Below are 10,206 nucleotides of genomic sequence, written 5' to 3' on the forward strand. Positions count from 1 at the left end.
TGTAATCATTGCAATGGGCATTGCATACATCAAGAAAGCAGTCGGATCAAATTATCATATACAAGCGGTCTATATCGCACGATTCATTACGGATTTGTTGAAATTACACATATCTGAGATGGAAAGTACATAAAATCTTATCATGTGATATATTCCACTACCACGGCAACGCAATTATTTTCTTCTACCAGTCTCTGCAACGATGTCGAATCAACAGAAGTTTAATATTGTCGTACAAGGTCTGATGTATTATCACCTGTTGAAACTCAACAAACATATCAATTGCGGTGGACCACCGGACGATTTTCATCTAATACTCTCTTGTACGCCATTCAAGAACCTTCATACAAAGAAAGGAAGCATCAATAAGAGACTCTGCAAATTCATCGCGACAAAGTGCAAGTTGTTGAAGCAATACAAACACGGCGACAACATAGCGCCTGCATTAATCAACGCTGGATTCAAGCGCCCAATAATCAGAATAAACTATTTAATGTCTTCGGAATTCATCAATGAAGACAACAAACGAAAACTTCAGAGTTTGAAATAGAACTGTAATTTATCGAAATAAACAAGTGTATAAATGAAACAATAATTGTAATCTTTGTCATCATTATAATGAATTCTTCGCATCACAATGAAAAACACTTTACATTTAGCATGGCTAGACTGAGAACAATGATCGCTAAGGAAACGAATATTCCACAATTTGTGTAAGAATTCTCATATGGAATGAGACCTGACCACCAAATAGGTTTTACTCGACTACACTCTGTACAAATTCAACACCCGATGGATAGAATTGCCGGAGAAGGATCGGTCATTGAAATTTAGAGCCATGATACATCGGTCTATGATTACAAAAAAGGATCTCTAATCTCATGTGAAAACTTATCATATTTCATGAATTAAATTCCACAGTGCATGTATATTTCTCAATCAGTTGCACTATCCCAGACTTAGTAAAAGAAGAAAAGGCCTCTTTGACAAGCAACCCGATTGGAGTGCGGAACAAATAAATAAATATTTTTGTCAACACAGTTGTCCATTGTTTGAGTAGGAAAAAGGAGCCGTCCAAGGCTTGCAGTGGGGGCCAAGATATGGCAAAACGGGAAATAAGGCAAGATAACTGATTGCGGCGGGTCGTTCGCGACAACTTTTACAATCGCATTGGGGTTCACTGCCTGGGAGATATACGAAGCCTTCGCGAAAAGCGAATCTATTATCAGATGCCACAATGCAAACGAAAGATTTTACGAGCACGACGTACAGGCCAAGTCTACATTTCTAATCACGTAGTCTTCGTAACACACGGCACACAAACGTATATGAAACAATTTCCAAGTGGCAATCAGATTTTGGGAGAAGCGGATCACACAACAGCCATCAGAAGTGTTTAACCAATGTACAATGAAGATGAGCGTTATGCATAAACACAATGGAAGATATGTTATATTAATTATAATAACCAGATCAGCGCAGGTCACACATAAACGTAGATCCAATTCACAAAATATACTCGAGATTTCACGTAACCATACAGAAAACCTATCACATTATTTTAGTGTCATGGCATCTGGGCACTACAAATGGAAAGGCCATACTTTAATTTTATAAGTCTTTAGCTCTTAACGTTGTAACACGCAAATTCCACACTAAAGATAATTTTCTTCTTTAAATTTTCAAAATCAAAACTGCACGCTATTTCTTGCATTTTTCTAAAGATATAGATTAAAAAGTTGAGCCTATACTTACACATACTATACAAGATATTTGATTGTGGATTAATTGCTAAAATTTATCGATCCACATTAAGGAGAAGTGTTGACTACCACACAGCGGTAAGAGTTTAATCACAATTTGAACAAGTGTTGCGATTTATGATCAGTGTTGTAGAATGTACAATTTCACAATACGCAAGCTTTAGGTCGCTCACTTTGACGAGCACTCTTTCACGATGTCAGGGAATTTAATCGAATGGATTGATATTTTCTGTATACAGTATAACATAATGCGAATTCTTTATGTCGCGGATATTAAAAGTTACGAATATTTTTCGAACGAAAATTTACTTAAGACTCGAAGAAAAGGGTCACCCGGGTCGACGAACCCGTTTCCAGAAAAAGCAACACGCTCGCGTGCGGTACCGCGTTAACGCGTCGGGCGCAGAATCGCGTTCGGTTTCGGGTACGGCATTCAATGGAAACGCGGCCCGGTGTGTTGCCGAAACGTCTTCGACGACCACCACGGTAAATGTTTATTATGTAGGCAAGGGAAAGGAGTACTGTCGCATCCATTTTGCTACGAGGAATTTTTGTCGCACGATAACTATTTTGCAATGCAAATGCAATTTCTTGGGATTGATTTCCTCCGTTTACTCGCAAATGCAACGATCGTCTCACGACAAACTGTGGGCAATCAGCGCCGCGTAATGCGATGGAGACGACTGAAATAAACTAGTGAAATGACCACATTTCGTGGCGAAAGATCACACCTCTCGTCATCTCACAAAGCGATATCACGAATCGCAGCCAAATATAAAAAAAATATATCTTCACCTACTAGTCACGGCCGCTACTATGCGGAATACGGACAGGTTACATAGCATATAATTGTCGACTTCCCTATTTTACTTCGGTTATGCCATTCCTTTGATTCTTATCATTTTGTGTGCGTACTGTGTGTGTACCGGTTACACCAAAGAACCTCATTATCCTTCTTTTCGTCCAGGATTTTGGTGCCAGGGTCAGAAGCGAAACTTTCTTCCCTCGGGACGTTGCTTTTTGGGTAGCTGTTTTAATTTCAGATAACAGAACGCGGTATTCCCGTGAAAAAACATCGAGTTCTTGTCGTGGCTTCACATTCAAATTTTTGGATATCATGTGTTTGAATCGGTTTTGAATTATCTTCAACGTTTTCTCCACGCATGGCTCACGTCTTTTGTAACTACGGTCCTTCCTGACAGGGGTTTCACTGACGGCTCCGAGAGAAGCATTAAGAGAGTCCAGAGTACCTTCCTCTGGCAGGGGACCCGATGCGAGTGGGGGCGATGCTGAGGATGAAGACGACGAGTGGGCACGTTGACGCGGAGTCCTTGGCAGGCTCTTGCTCAGCGACTGCTATCTCAGGGTTGGTCTTAAGAATATGCATGTAACATGAAGGGCAGATGCGATTGCCAGGCACGAGTGACAAATGTGGAAATCTCTCGCACAATGTGATGGTCACCGTCTTCGTACCTCGTCGTGTAGTTGTGTGTAGATGCAAGGGATTGATGCAGCTTTTGGGAGCGACACTTGACATGTATTTTCTCAAATACATGTTGAGGTGGTGAGCACACATATCCGCAACTGTATCGGGTGTGCGCCTTGTATACGGAGGCATATCAACTTCCGTTGTTCCTTAGTCAACTCCCCGAAGCACCGTAGTGATATCTCCCTCGTTGCTGTCCTCTTGTGACAGCCCAGTAGTCCAAAGGAGCAAGGTGGCAATGCTCCTTTCTCATCAGAAGTACTGTGAACATAAAAGCGCACAGTTTGAGGCTGCATTCGAGCGCCATTCAGCGTGCAGTCGTCGTGAGCTCTTCTATACGAGTAACAGGCCTAAGTGAAAATGCTAATCATTGCACAGATTCAGCGTTACGCACCCTGTCTGACGTCCAGGCGCTACAATGTTATCGGTGCCAAACAAAATATATACAGTCAACCCTCGATTTATGAACATCGGTTCCCCGAAAAATTGTTCATAAATCGAGGGATTCATAAATCGAAAAATCCGTGAAGTGAGTACTATCGAGCAAATGGAACAGTATTTCCGAGTTGGGATTGTGTTTATAATGTACTATATTGCGTAGTTTTGCTTTCGACCACGCCTTCTGCTGTGCCAATCTCACAAAGAACAGACTTTAGCACATTCACACTCTGTTTATTATGCAATACTAAATTGTTTAATTTTGCTTTGGACCTTCCGCTGTGTCAATCTTGGAAAGAAGAGATGTCAGCACATTCGCACTCGACTGGTCCCGGATTTCCTCCGGGATTTTTAACATTCGTTTACGTATTAATCTCCGGGTGACAGCGGCACTTCGTCGCCCCTTGTGCGACCCCGGAAAACCCGTTTGTTGTTCGGATTTCGAGGGGTTAAGAACCGAGGGTGCAATACCTGGAAAACGTTTTGTCCATTCAGGCGTCAGACCATGGAATAATCCCTTTGAAGGTTTCTGTTGACCTCGGAACGATCCGTTCATAAATTGAGGGCAAAAACGGTGGGCAACTCCTAGTTGGTTCCCAGAAATTCCATTCATTATTCGGATATCGAGGTTCATAAAACGAGGGAAGAATGCATATGTAAAAAGTTTGGTTCCTGGTGCTCGTGTTCATAAAACGAGGGAATTCATAAATCGAAGGTTCATAAATCGAGGGTTGACTGTATGCCTTATGAGTCATGACACATTTCCCTACAAGAGAAAATGCCCTAAAAGCTATAGTGTGTGCGAGCCACTGAGGTATCAAGGGAGGATTACGGTAATTTTTCTTTTTCTGTTTCAGTTAGACATTCTTCACAACTGCATAATTATACGCACGTACCTTGGTTCTCCTGGCAGAGTTGTTATCCGTCTACTTGGACCAGGCAAGCTGTCATCCATTGTAAGGTGTGAAAGACTGTCGCACGAAACTCCAGACACAGCTGTGCGCGCAGCGCTGGAGACAAGGAGGAAAACTCCGCCAGTTTACAACCGCCAACGATGGTATCACCAGATCGGGCTCATAAAACCCGCTGTGCAGTTCACGATGTACTAATACCCCTCTTGGAATATTTTCGTGCACCTTGTTCGCCGTTGTCTTCGACCAGCAGGACGTGTCAGCTTTTGCGAGTGCCTAACGCGCGGGAAGCACGGCATATTGCCTCAAGCATATGTATATTTTTCGTGTTTTTGGGAAAGCCGGATGTAACATACTGTGTGCGGTTTTGGATGAGCTTTGGTTTTGGACTGTGTGCGGTACAAGGTTTTGGATGAGCTCTCTGACACATATGAAAAGGCCATAACCATCCCCGGCGCAAGGGGATTCCACAACTTCGTCAAACTCAAGTGTCCGCTTGGGACATACATGCTTTCCCTAAGACAAAATTGTACATACTGTGTTGCCGCATGTCTAGCAAGTTTGTAGTAACTTTATAACGTTGTGATTGATCACATTTTGAGCTCTCAAGTGCAATATAAATAGAAGAACACAGTGTGACTGACCAGCGGCATGGCCGAGTGGGCTAAGGCGTCCGCTCGTTGGTGGTAACCAAGGTCGTGCTGAAAGACTGGGAGGTGATGGGTTCGAATCCTACCGCCGGCTGTGCTGTCTGAGGTTTTCCCTGGGTTTTCCGAAGACTTTCCAGACGAATGTCGGCACAGTTCCCCCTGAAGTCGGCCCAGGACGCATACTAACCCCACTGTCCCCCACTCCTTCCTGCTATCCTCTCTCCGTCTGCCCACATCTGTACGTCGCTCATAGCCACAGTTGCTTCGCGGCGCTAACACCCAATCAAAAAAAAAAAAACAGTGTGACTGTGTTCCTTCTCTTGGGCGAACGGAAGGGTCACAGCACGGGCGCCGTGAGCACGCGCACTGTGTGCAATGTAAAAATTAATTTCTTGCGTTTAAAAAAATATAACCCTCGAGATTTTTCGACATGTTTGAGAAGAAGTGTTGTACTAACCGTCTGCACTGTCGGAAATTTTCTATCTCGGCCTCCACAACGCGAATTTTTGGGGTGAATATAGGCATTTTTTGGAAAATTGACGTTTTCTTTATTTGTTTACTCTGAAACCGTTATAGCTGCGACGTTAATTTTTGGTACTTAGCTTGGCACATGTATTGGCTACCATGTAATTTTTTTTTCGTGGCGATCAGGCTAAAAACAGACGCTCAGCACTCCAAAGTACTATCACATTTTTTCGCCATCTTCGCGTCTCAGAAAAACTGTCGTAATTATAAGCAATCTGAATTTGTATGCCTAGGTTGTATAAACATGTTCCTTGCACGGAGTTCACAGTTTACAGAACGCGTCTGAGTGTCATGGAAGCTTCAGAAAAAAATCATACGTAAAATAAGGTTTGTGGCATTTAGCGGAACTTGAGAGGGCTATAAAACTCGAGAGGGTTAATAATTGCACTTTAGAATTTCTGGCCGATGTTATATACACAATAAAGAGCTCATACAATTTTTTTCATAAGAATTTGAGGGGGTCGAGCGACGCCTCCGGGTCGTTTGGCGTGGAATGACCCAGCTAGCACTTTTTTTGCCCGGCCTCACAACGATCGAGCAGCAGATTGCTCAACTGTATCCGGTGTCGTCACATCCGCACTGCAACGGTGGCGAGTGCCCTCATTGGCCCGCATGTTGAAATCACGTGGTTTAGCAGACGACAGAACTCGAAGACTTGCGACCGCGACGCCCCTAGCGTGATCCATGTACCTAAAGCCGCTAGATTCCTAACAATCATGTTCGGGTGGCAACGGTCACGTGATCCAGCTCGGTCGCTGACCTAGCAATTTCCGAGCGCTCGGCCGTTTTGCTACGAAATGACCACCCGAATTCGCTATAAATTGCTTTAGCATTGGTTGCGTGCGCGTGAGGTATCTTCACGCCTTCTTCGCTCGGCGACCAATGATAGCTTGCAAACGAAGTAATGCACGCATTACTTCATCGAGAATAGCTCCCCAGGTGGCACCAGTATACAGAACTAGACTGAAACAAGAGGATTGGTGCATCGGCATGTAACATCGTTGTAGGCAGCGCCACCTATGTGAAGTGATATGAATGTGAAGCTGACACAAGAAAAAATGGCGGTGTTTGTGTGGAATAGGCCATTGAAAATGCATGGGGCGAGATTTTTTATTTTTAATTTTCTTTCTACATGACCATAGCACTTACAAAAATTTGAATGAAACTCTTTGTAAGTGCTATGGTCATGTAGAAAGAATATGCAGCTGAGTCGCGGACGGCAATGTTTTGAGCTTTCCAAGATGGCGGCCGATGACCGTACGGTTATGGTGACTAGAGCCACCATAGTACGGTTGCACCCTCAATCAGCTATCCAGCCTATTACTATAGGGATCAGTGATACCCACTGATCTCTATGTATAAAGGCTGGATCGCGCATGGGAGAGGGGCTCGTGGGGGAGAGGCGTGCCTTCGGGCCGCCATGTTGGTGGGCCCTAAAGTGCTGTGTGTGCCCATAGAAAACAATGGGAGGCAACAGAGATTGTGAGTATTTATTGCGCTGCTAGCATTGATCGTTGTTTGTCATCACACAATTTTGTAAGGTACCAGTATACTGATGTATCCTAACAGTGTTTCACAGGTGTCCTGCCGTTCGATTCTTAGTTACGTTATGTTTTGCATTCCGAAACTAGACCGTCACTGCAGTGCAGCGCTGGGGATTGTACTACAGCACGTTTCCCAGCCACTATTTCAATAAGAAACGACTTGAGGTTAACAACAACCATGTATATAATATCCCGTACTGCGTTCTGAACAAAAATTGCTCCATAAAGAACGGTCCGGGAAAAGATATACTCGCATGGCAGAAAGAGATCGTTCCGTAGAATCACAGCCGTTGTTTTAGCCGTGTATGCGTTTAGTATGATTTATATCAAGCATCGCCTTAGAAAGAGTCTTTTAGTAAACGACAGCGGTGCTTTGCCTCGCAAATATGGACACACCGAAGCAGCCCAAATAATTACTTCACGTAATTAGATCACACTCGTTAGGACAGTTAATCAGGTAGTGATGCAAGCTTAATCAATTAAGTTACTTAGAAAGTGGTAACACCTCCTTGAGACACAGGACTTATCTCTTTTTGAAGTACAGTCCTTCTATGTTTGTTTGCTTCTTCCTTTATTTGTTCTGATTATTTGCAGGCACGGTTCTGCCAAACTGAATGTCCTTCTCCAGCACTCACATGCTTTTGTTGAATACAACTGCAGCGTGAGAAAAGCTGCTTGGGGACGGGGTCCTGCTATCCAGTGCTGACTTTGTCATGCTTGTTATGTGGAGCATGTTCCAAAAAATGCAGCTCCACGTATGGTCTTCAAATTGCAACAGGACTATTTGGAGCTTGAAACAGTTGTGATTTTGTCATTTTGGCCCTCGTGTACCCAGTCTGAAACGCAAACAAAAAAAGTCTAACACGATATGCTTTTGTAATGAAGATCACTGATGATGAGTAAAGAGAATATACCAGTTCAAGTTTATTCAATATTTTATATCATTCATTATATTATTCAACATTTTATGTCAAGCTTATACAACATCAAGTTTATTCAAGTTCAAGATTTATTTATTGCACTCATGCGTTTCACGATACAATGAACGTGCAGGGAGGTCGCAAAAGACTACATTTATTGTTTTGTGAGCTTGCTACAATGGCAATATATATATTTTAGGAATGATATTGGTCAGGTACGCTCTCTAAATTTGTAGCACTCAATTTTAGGTTGGAATGAGCAATGAATAGCAACTTCCCTCCTCATATTTTCTCATATATGCTGAATTTTAAATTTAATGTGATCGAATATGTGATAATATAATAAGAGTGATAATATAATATGTTATAAATGAATGTGATCAGCAGTAGATGTAAACAACATGAGTAGCCAGAGAAGTGCATTCTCATTAAATAATTTTCTTCTTATAGCGTATACAGGGTGTCCCAGAAAACGTGTCATTGAATTATAATAAAAAAACTACGCCACTTAGAATCATGCGGTCAACAGCATTTGTTCTTATTAGCTTTTTGCCACCTCCTAATGTGAACGTCATGTACTCCAACTTTAATTCTGTAAATATTTGCGAACTGAACTCGGAAATTTGCCAAGTAAAGGTCACTTTTTTACCCCACCAATATGAAGAGCGTGCCGAATTCACTCAAATTCATGATAATTCACAGTGACATTCACGAGCTATCCCATCGAAAAAAATAGCCGAATATCATGTTTTTCGGAGCACCCGACCATAGCGCGCGATGACTTTTTGAGCGCAATCGCTCTCAGTGTGACGAAAGGAGGTTCCGAAGCCAGCCCACAGAGTGATAGTAGAAAAAGAAACAGTTCCTAGAATTGGGAGAGGGAAAGCATTATCCCAGCGAAAGTCGGACGTGATAAGCCGTTCCTGTTTTATCTCTTTCTGCGATGTCGGGGAGGGCTGGGTTTCCAACCTCTTTTTGTCGGAGTGACAAAGATTGCGCTGAAAAATTCATCGTGCGCTATTCTGTGCGACCTCCGTAGAGCATGATGTTCGGCTATTTTTTCCGATGGGATAGCTCCTGAATACTCCTGTCAATTATCATTAATTTGACTAAATTAGACACGCTCTTCACATTGGTGGGGTAAAAAAGTAACCATTACTAGGCAAATTTCCGACTTAAGCTCGCAAAAATTTACATAAGTAAACTTACGTTACACGACATTCACATGAGGAGGTGGCAAAAACCCAGTAAGAACAAATGCCATTGACCGCATGACTCTAGGTGGTGTAGTTTTTTTATTATAATTCAATGACACGTTTTCTGGGACACCATGTATGTGCATGCCTAGTAACTGAAACAATTATCACAGTTCCCTGACAAGTTTTAATTTCTGAGTGTGTACTGTAGAGGCTGCTTAGATCTACAACAGTTCATACAAGGTATTATATACTGTGAATGCCTTTAAAAATCCCATGTGACACATATGCCTTTACTTTCTGGAGGTGCTGTGGTAGTCAAAGTTTGTGGGCATTACGCAGGTTCAGCACTCATTTCTTGAGTATGTCGAGGCAGCTGTGAAGTAACCTGCATTGATGATGATTATTCCAATTTTTATGGTGCATCGACAACAAAGGAAATAATACATCAGAACATTGGTTTGGGTGCAACCAGTTAAAACTGGTGTTAAAAATGTTGTTTAATAAATCCATTGGACAAATGTTAAAACATCAGTTTAAAACATGGTTTACAATCCCTGTATCTTCTAAAAATTAAAAGGATTAAAAACTATTCTAAAAAGAATATGGCTAACTCTTCTAAAAAGAATTATAATCTCTAATTATTATATTGCTGGGTGAAGGAGCCTAAAGTGTAAGGTGTGTTTCTTATGGTGAACATGTAAGAAATATGCAAAACTGAGAGAGGCTAACAACAGTGCGTGCACTGAGGTTGTTCCTTCCTGTAAAGTAGA

This window comes from Ornithodoros turicata, chromosome 6 (assembly GCF_037126465.1).
Source record: "Ornithodoros turicata isolate Travis chromosome 6, ASM3712646v1, whole genome shotgun sequence".
Classification (NCBI taxonomy): Eukaryota; Metazoa; Arthropoda; class Arachnida; order Ixodida; family Argasidae; genus Ornithodoros; species Ornithodoros turicata.